Genomic DNA, 14,330 nt, shown 5'->3' with positions numbered 1-14,330 from the left:
ATGACAGTGCTGTCATTGTAAATATTTGCAAGGTTCTGTGCCTTGATAATTGATGGATTCTGAATGTTGGAGAACTCGGAATAATTTTTAAATCAGCACAAGCCATCTTGTTCAAAGTGTTTCCTTTTGGACGTTCAGAATGAAAACCAGAACCAACCTCCATTTCCTCACAAATGATTGGGAAGAAAGAGAGAGGTGAATGCCGTCAGCCCTCTGTCTGCCCCTAGGTCTCCTTGGACAGGAATGGAGTACCCGGTAAGCAAGGAAAGTGAACGATCCACTACCAGTTAGTAAGTAAGCCTGTGCTTATCTTGCGTACTGGGTACTCCATCCCTATCTGGGAGTGTAATTTGAAAAAAGGGGCTTTGATTCTGTAAGAAAGCGCTGTGGGGTTGGGAGATAGACAGATGTCAGCCACACCTAAAAGCAGAAACATTGATGTGGTGAAAAAATGTGAAATTATTCGCTACAGATTAGTAAGTAAGCATAAGGAAGCTCATGCTTACCTTGCTTAGTGGGTAATCTGACACTGTCCTCGGGTAAATTGAAAATGGTACCTCCCCCCTGTGAATCTGCCACCCTCCAGATGCTTGGCCCAAATGCCATCCACCTGCTCAGTGTCAACCAGAACCCACCAGAGCAGATGGCAGTTCACATATTGCCTCGTCCCAGCATGGATTGGGAACGCTGGTCACCTGGGCTCTGTTTTCAAGTGGTGTGACAACAGCTGTGGGAAGCACACAGAATGACAAGCTCTCACGTCTCTTCTTGGTAATGGGGAAAGGAGAGCGGGGGGAACAGAAGGGAAGTATTTTCATATATCCAGCAGCTAAGATTGACTCTCCTCTAAAGGAACGCACCACTGGCTGGCTCTTCTCACTGTGAGCATGTGCAATGGAAAGGAAGCTGATTTGTTGTTGTTGATGTTGTTATTAATCTAAAATTGCTACTAGGTTGTAGTAGGCAGTATGGCTCTTCAGAGCTGTCAACGTCCTAATCCCAAGACCTAGTGGCTATGTTCAGTCATATGGCAAAGGAGCATTAGAGTAGTAGGTAGAATTAAGATTGCAAATCAGTTGCTTTTAAAATAGAAAAGATTATCCAGGTGAGTCCAACATATAGGTAGTCCCTTACTCATGATGTATTCGAGTCACAAAGAACCATGCTTACAACTGTCCTCTTTTTTTTGTACAATTGATCACTAGTAGTACATACTGCATACAGTGCTGCAGTGCATAATTTGCTGATGCTATCATTCTCAGATATTCACTCACAGATGTTCAATTTTATGGTTTACTGTTCAAAACACTGCTCTATAGATTTAGTTTTCTAAACGAAATCAGGGACTTCAGTTGCTTGAAAACATGGACCCAAATGCTGATTGCTTTGCTAAAGTTAATATGCCAATTCGGGAAGCAGTGAGATGTTACTGAGAAACATGAGAAGAAAAAAAGAAAAGGAACATATGACAAATTTCCCTAAGTTTCTTACTATAAATGCCATTCCCATTCTCAGGGATAATCCAAATGATCCAGAATCTTCCACAAGTGGAGGTATTACCACAACTGGCAAAAAGCCAATGTTGTCCAACTCTTCTTCATCATTGGACTACAATTTTATGATGTGTGTGTTTTTTATGTATGTATGTATGTATTAAAAATATCTGTAAGTTTTATGTACTGTTTCTAAGCCCCAAACAGAAATAAAGATCATGTTTATAAAGATACTAAAAATTAAAATAAATAATAATGAAAATTTTTTTCTAAAAAAAGGTATTCGACTTAGAACCGACTTAGAATGGAGTTGTTGGAATGGAATTCGTCATAAGTGAGGGACTACTTGTAATCACAAATGTCCTTAAATGTGAAAGAAGTCAGAGTGCTGTGATGTGGGAAGAATTCCACTCTCTGCTCCTGGACGGAGGAAGGGGCTACATGCCAATGAACGTGGGTAGCCTCTAGAAGCTGGAAAGAGCAAGGAACTGATTCTCACCTAGAGTCTCTAGAAAGAGCACAGCTCTGTGGACACCTTGATGTTAGCCCACTAAGGTCCATCTTGGAATTCTGAACTACAGAATTACAAAATAGTCAATTTGTTGTTTGAAGCCACTAAATTATGGTAATTTGTCACAGCAACAATAAGAAACATGTAGAATGCTAGCTTGAGCCATGGTTCTCAGTCTTGGAGTACATTAGAATCACCTGGGGGAGGTTTTAAGGAGCTCTGGTATCATAGTGCCTAAGGCATTTGACTGCTAACCAGAAAGGCTAGTGGTTCAAACCCACCAGCTACTCCTCAGAAGGAAGGTTAGGGAATCTACTTCCATAGTGAGACCACCTCAGAAACCCAAGGAGGGGTCTCTATGAGTTGAATCTGACTTGATGGCAGTGCATCGTGTTTTGTTGGTGGTGGCGTAGTGCCTAAGGCATTTGACTGCTAACTGAGAGCTTGTGGTTCAAACCTACAGCCACTCTGCAGAAGGAAGACTGGGCAATCTACTTCCATAAAGATTTACAGCCTTGGAAACCCAAAGGGGGTCTCTATGAGTCAGAATCAACTGGATGGAAGTGAGAGTTTGGAGGAGGTTTTGTAAGTACCGATACTCAGGCCACATCCCAGACCAATCATATCAGAATTTCTCAGGTGGGACCTGTTGTTGTTATTATGTGCCGTCGAGTCGGACCCGACTCATAGCCACCCCTCCTTGGGTTTCCGAGGCAGTATCACTATGGAAGTAGATTGCCCCATCTTCCTTCCGAGGAGTGGCTGGTGAGTTTGAACCGCCAGCCTTCTGGTTAGCAGTCAAGTACCTTAGGCAGTATGCTACCAGAGCTCCCAGGTGGGACCTAGGAATTAGAATTTGTAAAACTCCCAGGTAATTCCAATGTGCAACCAAAGCTGAGAATCATTGATGGTGGATGGAATCACCATAGTGTTTGAAGTCAGAGAATGCTGGTTCAAATATCATTTCTGTCTCTTTAAGATTGTGTTCATGCAATTTATTTAACTGAAATTAAATTTACATATGCAAATATATTTAAATTTATTACATATTAGGCATATATATGTCAATAATACTTCTACAAAATGGGAACAGTTGTATGTAAGTGAGATGCTACAGGTAGAGGGTCTAACCCCAAAACTGAATCCATTGCCATCAAATCAAATTTCAACTCATAGCGATCCTAAAGGACAGAGTGGAACTGCCCTGTGGGGTTGCCAAGGCTATATATTTTTACAAAAGCTAGTTGCCATCTCTTTCTCCCATGGAGTAGCTGGTGGGTTTGAACCATCCACCATTTGGTTAGCAGGTAAGTGTTTAACCACTGTACCACCAGGGTTCCTGGCAACAAGTCTAGCACAGAGTAAATGTAGTCATGAAAGTTATTTTGGTAGTTGAGAGCTACTGAAGAGAATTTTAAAAATTCTTCTCTGTGAATATCAAAATAATGTTTATACCTGTATTATTTTTCTGGACCCAGAAGCCTCAAATTATGGTATAATGTGGAGATCTTCCTTAAATTTATGTCAGATCACTGGCATCTTGGGAAAAGGAAGATGATCGTATTAAAGGGTTTTTTTTTTTTTATTTGTTTTGTTTAATACTCGCACAATAAACCATCTCTTTAACGTTGGTCCACACCACCCTCTCCGCTTTCAGCCTCCAGTTGTCGGCTGTGACTTCAGGCAAGTTCCTCGGCGTTGACTTTAGCCTCAGTTTCCATGTTAGCGAAAAAAGAGACCACAATTCCCCTCTTCCCCACAGTCATGAGGATTAGAGAGAGCAAGTATTAAGTATTTCACCTAGCGCCTAGCCTGCTTTATAAACGCTCTTTTCACTATAATATGGGACAGCACCAAGTGCAGCCGAGGAATGGCAGAAAAGGTGGGCAGTCGGTGCTTGCATGCAGAAGCAGAGCCTCCACCCATTCATTCCAGCGGGATGCCCTGCTGGGAATTTGCCTTTCCACCCCAGACGGACTGAATCAGAATCTTCATTTTAACAAGAGCTCCTCCCCGAGATTCTTAAAGAATCGCCTGGGGATCTTTCATTTATTCATTTTCCAAAATATATTTTATGGAAATATAATTTATGGACGGTGAAATACACAAAACTAAAGTGATGTGTGTCAGTGCTTTTTTTTTTTTTTAACAGGGTTCCTTCTCCTCTCCTCCAATCCCTGGCAGGGGGGTCTTTTTAAAATGTAGATTCTGGTTCAGTCTATCTGGGGTGGAAATGCAAATTCTCAGCAAAGAGTCCAACCAGAATGAACCGGTTCAAAGCCCTGGTATGGATTTGGTGAAGAGAATCAGGACTCTGTCTTGGCCAGGTGTCCATCACCTTGCAGGTGTACAGCAAGTGTGGCAGACGTGGGCACAGCTGCTTGCACGAGATCAGGTCTGTTAACTAGCAGACATTGGGCTAAACCTATGGAGTTGCACAGATATAAAAACCCAACAGGCAGCCCTATGTCCAAATAAAGCAGGTGTTTTCAGTTACACCTCCTAGCTCAGTAAATCCCTCGAGGGCAGAGGCTGTGGGTTTTGGAACTGTCACCTAATTCCCCAGCTCAGTTCTGAGCACATAGTAAATGCACAATAAAATGTGCTGGTTCATTAGCCCACAAGCATCAAGTAAAAATGATTAAGAAATGAAACACATTCAGTCCTCCTTTCTCTTTCCTTAACTGGAAGGTAGTATGGTATAGGAAAGGGGATGGGACTTGGAACCTGGGGAACTGGACTGGAGTCCATGCAATAGAACTAGTTATGGGGGCCCAGGCTCACTGTTTGATCTTGGCTAAGTTACTCACCTTTCTTAACCTCAGTTCATTTGCCAAGCAGCTATATCCATAGTGCCTATCCCACAGGATTAGTGTCCAAATCAAGTGAGATGAGTATAAAAGTTTCCCAGAAATTTAAAAGAAAGTAATAATTTGAGGGTCAAAGGAGGTAAAACTCACATCTAGTTGGGGAGGTAAGAGGAAACTTCCTAAAGAAGCCATCCAAGGGTCATAGCTAAGAAATTTTCTTGATGTTTTTTAGGACTCACATTTCTGTTTTCTAGATGCAACTGGTGGAAGAGTGTTCATGGTGAAGATGGAATGATGGGCTATGGGCTGTGAAATCGCTCGGACCTGGGCTCAAATCCCAAGTCATTTGTTTAATACACGTGAGATCTCAGTCAGGACACAACTTCTCTGACCCTTTGTGTCCCTTTTCTATCAGCAGGAGTGATGATCTCTATATTCTAGGGCTGACCATCATACTTTCACTGCAAGCCTCTAATAGCGCCTGCAACATGGCACATGATAAGCCTCAGTTTCTCCTCACTTTGTTCCTGGCAGACTCTCAAGAGGCCCAATTGTTTACAGACCCGATCGCATTTGGATGCCTTCTCCCACTAAATGATAATAGTTACATATTTTGGCTATAGATTTTAAAGACTTATTCATAATTATGTAATTAAAATCTAAAGACATTACTGTTACAGAAAAATGAAAACAATACCAATAAAGCAAAAGCTCTAGCCATTCACTTTTTAGAAGTAAGTTTCCTTTTAAAAGAAATCCATTTTCATCAGAGAAATATGAGACCAGATTGTTGTCCTGACTTCAAGGATCAGACAGCTGGAATTGGTTCCCTTGAGATTAGCCAGCTCTCAGACTATACCCAAGAGGCTCTAGCAAAGCACACTTAGCAGCCCTAGTGATTTGTGGGTTGGTGATCTTTTCCTAGTTTCTGATTGGGGCCAGATCAGCCATCCCTAGCCACTCCTAAAATGCTATCCTCCTATTCACTCTGCCCTTTACTCTTGCCAGGAGTACATAGGGCAGAATAGAGACTCTGAATCCAAAGACACTAATGTTTAGAACCTAGCATTTCCTGCTAGGTAGATTATGGAAACTCTGATTTTCAGCTTCCTCATGTGTGAAATGGGAATGGTAGTAGTTGCAATTATATCACAGAATCCTTATAAATACTGAATTAGATCATGCTTTAAGATCATCAAGTATTTCTAAAAGATTAGATATGATTATGACACACATACAATAAAGGATGGAAGAGAATTTGGAAGATACAGAAAAAGAAGTCTATTCAGTAGATTTCATTGCTTATTACTCCCTTCTAATGTTGTTGCTGTGTGTTGTCATTGAGTCAATTGAGACTAATGGTAACCCCACTTTAGAGAATAGATGCTCCGTATGGTTTTCTTGGCTGTAATATTAATAGAAGCAGGTCACCAGGCCTTTCCTTCTGCAGTAGTGCTGAGTGGGTTCAAACTCGACCTTTAAGTTAACCTGTTAATAACACTCCCCAATTTCATAAAGCGCCATTGCTTCCGTCCTCTGCTATCATACAATATCTACTCATACTGCAGTTGACTCTAGAAGTGGGAATAGTGAGACTTTGTGTATTTGAACATGTTATCAAGAGGGACCAGTCCCTAAAGAAGGACATGCTTGGTAAAGTGGAGGGTCAGCTACAAAGAAGAAGATGCTCATTGAAAGGAAGTGACCCAGTGGCTTCAACAATGGACTTGAACATAGCAACAATTTTGAGGATGGAACGGGACCAGGCAGTGTTTCATTCGTTGGATGTGGAGTTGCTATGAGTCAGAACCAACTGAACAGCACCAAAAACAATTCTGGAGTGGTTTATAATGAAGGCTTTCCATTGAACAAATACTTATCAAGCACCTACCAAGTGCCAGGCCATGATCACACCTGTGAACTAAGCAGACAAAAACCCTGCCCTCATGGTCCTTGCATGCTCTTACAAAATCCCAGGAGGGACTGTTCAAGAGTGTTCTCTGACACACAACTACCTGAGTGAGGCCCCAGAGCTTTGTTTTCCTCATTTCCACCTAATATAACCTTGGGGCCTAGGTTGCTCAAAAATCCATTGCTCGGCTTTAGTCCAGAGACAGGCATTTGGAATTTTGAGCCCTGCCAATGTTTGGTGCCCAGAGGTTGGACAGGAACCATGTGTTGAGTGCCAGCAATGCTGTCTGAGAACTAGTGTCTGGGTTTAATTTCCACTGTCTGTCAGAGAGAAGCTTTGATCAGACACTGCGTTTTTTCACTTCCACTAAGTGACTAGCGGCTACTACTGGCCCATTACCACTGCCTCCATGTGAGCTCTGGCTTTGCCAGGATGTCAGATATTTATTTACATGGATTCGCCCAAATTGCCCTGCCCATAGTTTCTCGTGCTTCCCTCCAGACATGGAACCCTTAACGCTAAGGGGCTGAACGTGAGAGTGAATGTGTGTTCACGATGGGATGGGATGGAAGTGGGGAGAGGGGGACCCACATGTATTGCAGAAGGAAGTGCAGCACGAATAAGTGAGTGCAGCTGGGGTCTTAATGGCTTTTCTTCTCTGCCGTCATTTTCCTTTAAGACCAAAAGAAACTCTTTGTAATATGTGTTAAAATTATGGTTCAGATTTCTGATGATCAAGTTACATAGATTAAAGTAATGGATACCAGACTCGGCATCAATTCAGGTATAAATATGGATGAAATGAATGTATATTATCCAGTGTTATAAATCTGTGTGTTCAAGGAAAGACATAAATCTCTCAAACCGTTCCTACCTCAGGGTATGAAGGGTTTTTTTTTTTTTTTTTTTCCCAGTGTTTTCGATGAAATTATGATTTGGAGTAATTTGCTAGTTTTGCAGAACCCTCTGACTTTTTCTTTTTTGTACATGAAAGGGTAGAGTATATTATTTATAATAGTAAGTCATTAAAATGCTCCAGGAAGTCATCACTGCAGAGAGGGTTGCAGAGGGAAAGGGTTATGCGGCATTCCAGATGTCCATGTGTGGAGAGGGGCTGTGCACTGGAGAAATTTATAGCACCTGGCCCCACTGCAAAGGGTATTTGCCCCCAGGGTGTTTCTGTTCTCTTCCCTCAGCCCTATCACCACTGTACATGCAGAGGTTCAAAGTCAGCCATGGCTGGTGGGCGCATGGCCACAGGATGTTGTGGTCTGGAGAAGAAGACGGAGTTCTCACTCCTGCTAAGCCACAGGGCTGATGAAAGTGCCTGAGCTTCTTGCAGGCTGGGGCCCAGACATGAGCAAGAAGGGGGTTCACGGTGAAAAGGAAAGAACAGAGCTGAAATGCAAACCCCAGCTCTGCCGCTCAGCAGCTGTATGTTTGCTCATCTTGTACCTCTTTGAGCTTCACAATCTGCCAAATGGAGCTAGTAACCTATATTCATAAAGCGAGTGTGAGAATTAAATGTGATAAGGTGTGTGAAAGCACTTAGCACCATGTTTTTTTCCTCCCCTTGGAACTCCCAGCTCTCTGGATTGAAAGACTCATGACCACCATTGTCCCAAACGGAAATGCATCAGAGACTCAGTCATTTTTGCAGTTTCTGATATTCTGAGCTCCACTTACTGCTAAGCTACTGCTGAACCCAGCAGGAGGTTAACCTGTTCCTAAAGTCCTGATGAGTCAATGAAGAACTTTACAAGCAAGGACCAGGCTCTTTGTATCATATGCCTCCTCTACAGCATGCAAACAAGCTCAGAACCACAGTGTCCACATCCCAGCTAATAAATGGAAAATGGAAAGAACAGGGCATTCCTATTCCCAGTCAGACCTAACTTGGGATTGACATGCATTCCTTTCCTTGATGTTCCACTGGCCACAACTTAGTCACATGGTCATATCTAATCAAGAAGGGGATTGGGAAAAGAATCCTTTACTTGGGGAACCATGAGCCCAGTTAAAGGAGCTCTGGTAGCACAGTGCCTAAGGCATCTGACTGCTAACCAGAAGGTTGGTGGTTCATATCCCCCAGCCACTCTGCAGAAGCAAGGCTGGGCAATCTACTTCTGTAAAGATTTACCATCTTGGAAACTGAGTGGGGGTCACTATGAGTTGGAATTGACTCGATGGCAGTGGGCTTGGGCTTGGAAGCCCAATTACATCCACTTACTATGGAGGAAAAGGAGATGGGCCCCTGGGGACAATTAGCAGACTCTTCCAGAGCTGGTCACAGAGGTTTATACTAGAAACTCAAGTGGAACTATAAGCTTGAAGGGAGAGATTTGGGTTCTGTGTGGACAGAGAAAAGAAAAGGATAACCTCACGGATCATGAAAAGTGTGTCCATTAATCACATACATCAAGATACACCTGTGTGGCTAATTCCAGAAGCCACGATAACTAAGCCTGCACCATGATAGTACAGAAGTTTACTTTCCTCAGTAGGCACAGTCATCTATGATCACCAGATACACTTTTACTTTATATCCCCAGTAAATTTTCCATAGCCTGCTACATAGATATTCATTCAAAATGTGTTGAATGGAAAAAATGAATAAAGTTATAACTGAATATAAGTATAAAAGTGAATTAAAGAACAAGGAGAGCCTGAACGACAGGATGCCAATGCTGTCAGAGGGCACCTTCATCAAAAAAATGAAAACATCTCTACTTGCCTAAGCCGGTACCCTAGCTACCCGGAACTCATAAGAGATAGACTTGTTTCTTACTTATATACAGAAAGGAAAGGAAAAAATTCCTCCATTACCACACTGGGCCAGCAAACTTACCACCATAATTTTAACACATATTACGAAGAGTTTCTTTTGGTCTTAAAGGAAAATGACGGCAGAGAAGAAAAGCCATTGAGACCCCAGCTGCACTCACTTATTCGTGCTGCAGTTCCTTCTGCATCTTCAGCCATCATTTTGTCCTCCTCCCCTGTTAACTCGTGTGCAGTCTTCCACCTGCTCCTCAGGGTCTTGTTCCATTGTTAAACCCTCTCAGGCATCTTCACCCGGTTTCTCCTCTTTTGGCGCCTTCCCATTTAAACAGGCTCAAATTTCTCCCATGTTTAAAAAATAAACATTCACTCAACTCTTATCTACAGTTGTGTCTTCTTTTCTACTTTCACAGCCAAACTTTAAAAGAGTTGGCTGCACTAGGTATTCTTACTTCCACACCTCCATTCGTTGTCCATCCCTCTGATGTTTGGCTCCCATTCCTACTACTCCCCTGACAGTACATCAAAGTCACTGATGATCTCCGGGCTGTTATTGTCAACAGCATCTTCCAGTTCTTGTCTTTCTAGGCCTCTTGAAAGCATTTGACCATTGATCACTCCCTTTCTTGAGAAGCTCTTCTTGTGACGCTTCTTCTACTAGACATATCATTACTACATACTCTCCCTCTGCTCACTGTTAGATGTTTGTGTTTCCTGAGTGTCTGTTCTAGGCTGTCTTCTATTCTCATTCTATACACAAATCTTGGGACATCTTAGGCACTGTTACAGTTTCAACTGTAACCTACATGTGTTTGATATCCAAATATATATTTCTAACCCACTCTCCTCTAGAGTGCAGATCAAGCTACCCCCTGGACATCTCCGTTTAGATTTTCTTAAGGCACCTAGAATTCTTCATGTCTAACTCAGATATTGAGAAAACACAGTTTGTCATTGAGTTGCCCATAGTCTGCGGGAGACAAATGAGTGAACCGAAAGGTGGAACTCAGAAGGAGGAAGCCCGGGGCATCTGGTCCAGTCTGCCTGAGAGAAGGGATATGGGAGGACTTTCTCTGGGAACGATGAGGCACGTGAATCCTACCTAGCAGAGGTCACTACCCTATGCTAAGAAACTAATGTATACAAACTCATTTAATCCTCACAGTAGCCCAGCGAGGTATTGAATATTTTCCTCACTCTATAGCTACAGAAACAGAGACTCAGAGATTAAGTTGTGCGTCCAAGACCAAGCAACCAGAGAGCAGCCTGGCTCAAGTTCTTACCCGGGCAGTCCTTATTCTCGAAGAATGCATCATCCCCTGTGGTGGTTATGTTTGTGTGTCAGCTTGGCTGGGCCTGGTGGAGTGGCTGGGCAGCTGGTGGTAGTTATTCCCCATGATGAGACTGGCAATCAGCTCCATGGTTGGATCTACCACAAGCAGCTGAGTAGCTGCTTTGGGTATGTGGTCTGCTTCCCACATATAAGAAGCAGCTTTGGGAATGGTCTCTAGCTTATGGCATGCTTGAACCCTGCATGTAGCCATGTCGTTGTTCAGCAGGCTGCCATGCTCTGCCGACCTTGGGACTTAGAATGGACTTAAATTAATGGCCCGCCATGTGGTTTGGTAACATCGGGACTGTGTTAGATTGGGTTCTCTAGAGAAACACAAAAACCAACAAAGTGTATATATATATACAGAGAGAGAGAAATTTATCTTAGGAAAATGGCTCACGAACGTGTAGAAGCCAGCAAGTTCAAAGTCCCTGGAAGTCCCTGGAGGAAACTTCTTCAGGCTGGCGGCAGCCTTAGCTTCCCCAAACACAGGGGGCCGAGAAATTCAAGGCTGGCAGGCAGTACACTGGTTGTTGACTCCAACAAAGATGAATCCAAGATGTCCGGGCCGAGCAGTGGGCTGCTCACTCACGGAAGTTTGTAGTCCGCACACCAGGGTTCCAATCCCTCAAAGAATGTGTGTCTTCCCAGGATGCCCCTGGATATCTTGGAAGCAGTCCACACCCCTAGGGAAACTCCCCTTGGGCAGACTGGCCACTCAGAACACAGTCATCTGATCCCATCATGGGAACAACCACACAGAACTGGGGTCCAGCCAAGTTGACACACAGCTCCAACTATCACAGGAACTGTGCCTTTTTACTTATCAACCTTGGGTTTGTCAGCCTCAGCATCCAGCAGCTGTCTGAGTGAAGAAATGCCTCTAGTTCCAGTGGGCCAGGAGCAGGAGGCAGAGCTAGACCCTAAAGTTGAGGGGCTTTCACCCAGCCCCTAGAGCCTGGCACTTTGAACTTGGACTTAAAGCCTCCAAATTGTAAGAATCAACTCCTGTTTGTTAAAGCCATCCCATTTGTGGTATATATTCTTGTCAGAGCAGCGCTAGGTAACCAGAACACCCCCAAAATACATTGTGATAGTTGGAGCTGAGTGTAAAGTCATCTGGACCACAATTCTGTGTGGTTTAAGTAGTTGTGATGTGGTTATTCCCATGATGGGATCAAATGTATGTTTTGAGGAGCCAATCCGTTGAAAGGGAGTTTCCCTAGGGGTGGCCTGTTTCCAGTATATTTATGGACATCCTAGGAAAAGAGACACTCCTCTTCTGTGGATCAAGATTCTTTTGTGCTGCCTACAACTTTCTGTGAACAAACAATCCACCATTCGGCCTGGAGATCTTGGATTCGTCACTCATTGGAGTCAACAGCCAGTGTACTGCCTGTCAACCTTGAGCTCCTCAGCCCCTGTAGCTGTGTGAGTCGGGAAAAGCCTCCAGCTTGACGTTTGATCCAAGAACTTTGTACTTACCACCTTCTAGAAGTGTGTGAGCCATTTTCCTAAGATAAATTGCTCTTTTTCTATATATATAAGCCTTACTGGTTTTGTTTCTCTAGAGAATCCAGTCGAACACATGCATCTTTTGAATTTTGCAGTATCTTCAACAGGGTAGAAAAATTATAAATATTATTTAATAAATAACTCAAAACTCACTGCCATCATGTCAATCCTGACTCATAGCAACCCCTTCTTGGGCTTCTGAGGTGGTATCTCTGAAGAAGTAGATTGCCCAATCTTCCTTCTGAGGAGTGGCTGGTGGGTTTGAACTACCAGCCTTCTGGTTAGCCGTCAAATGCCTTAGGCACTATGCCACCAGAACTCCCATTTAATAAATAGTGGTGTGAATATTCATCTTTTAAGATAAAGCTGAAATGAAACTAAATGTAACTTTGAGAACTTACTCAACTCTATATTGGTTTAACAGAGAAATAATGGAGTCATGATTTTCTAATGAAGGATTAAACAGCTTTTTTATGTCATTAAAGGGAAAAAATACATATCTAACCAAGTGGGGACCTGGTTAAGGGGAAGGAGTTTATTATTTTTCAGTGATTAAGAAGAGGCCCACAGATTTTTGTTCCCTAGAGAAGATACTGTTTCATTCTGTTGTACATAGAGTCTCTATGAGTTAGAAATGACTCAATGGCACCTAACAACAACAGAGATATTTCAAACAATGTTATAAATTGGAACTGTCAAGACACTCCAATAGATGTGGTCACTAAATATTTTCCCCTATATTCCCAAACCTCTCCCCTCCCAAGAAAAGGAAGAACAAAGAGGGGGGGGGGACCTGCCTTATTTCCCTGAGATAGTGAAAAAGATTAGAGATGGACAAGTGGACAAGGGCCATGAGTATAGCCTCCACCACCAGAGATTCCATCTCTGGTCCTGCACTTGCTGGCTGTATGTATCTACCTGCTTCTAACCAGGTGGGTGTTTCTCTGGAAGAGTTTTCAAAGAACTCCTTAGGCACAGGGGAGTAGTCCCTGAAGGAGTACAGAGCAGCTGATGAGTGGAAGTGCTTGAAAATGGAGGGACGCATTCCACTGATGCAGTCATTTGTCCAGGTGAGACACAATGAGAGCTGGAGCTGAGACTGTGAGTAGGGAACATATTAAAGAGAAAAAGAAGCTTTGCCACTTCATGGCCTTGATCAATCATGGACACTTCTTCTTACCTTCTCTATGTACTGTGACAACTAAACTATTCATAATCACTTGACTCAATGTTCCAGGGCTCCTGGTCCAAGTTTCTATTTGAGAGGAACTGAACTGACGAAGAATTCCTACCCCATTCATCTGAAGCCAGAGGATTGGGTCACAAGGTAGGAACATGGCAACCTAGGTCCATGTCTAGGTATTCAGTAAATGGAAGATAAAGCATGTTCCCTTAAGCAAATGTCTGGACATGAAATAGAAACTGGGTTCTATGCATGGTGGAGGATAAAGAAGAAAAGTGAAACGAAGGGATTTAAATGGGTTAAAAGGTGGCAACGTGGTAGTTGCTGTGCAAAGCACTTTATACCTGTATTCCTCACGCTCATTCCCTGAGGGGGAAAAGTACTGTTTCTGCTTTATAAACAAAGTACAGTAAATGTGCCATGATCCTACTGTTAATACGGGATCCAGGATTCCAAGCAGATTTGTCTGCCTCCAAAACACATACTTGTCCCATCCTCTGCATGCTCCTGCTTGACATCACATGCAGAGGTTACTGGCCTTGGGGACCACTCCAGTTGCAATAACAACGGCTTCCTGGTAAGAAAACAAGAAGCCTGATACAGACCCTTTCAAACTAGCCTCTTTCTGGGACAAGTAGGTCTTCCTCGAGTTCTTTTCGTGATTAAATTTTATCCCTAAAGGCCAAAAATTAGGTCACTTACATCTTTGAGTTCTGGTTCCACGTTACCTACTTAATTAATAAACTTTAATCCAGTGCCTTCCATGTGCCAAGTCCTCAGTCAAGTAGCAGT

This window comes from Orycteropus afer, unplaced genomic scaffold (genome assembly GCF_000298275.1).
Source record: "Orycteropus afer afer isolate SDZICR_OR568_19922 unplaced genomic scaffold, OryAfe1.0 scaffold00320, whole genome shotgun sequence".
In the NCBI taxonomy this organism is placed as follows: Eukaryota; Metazoa; Chordata; class Mammalia; order Tubulidentata; family Orycteropodidae; genus Orycteropus; species Orycteropus afer.
This window is presented reverse-complemented; position numbering follows the sequence as displayed.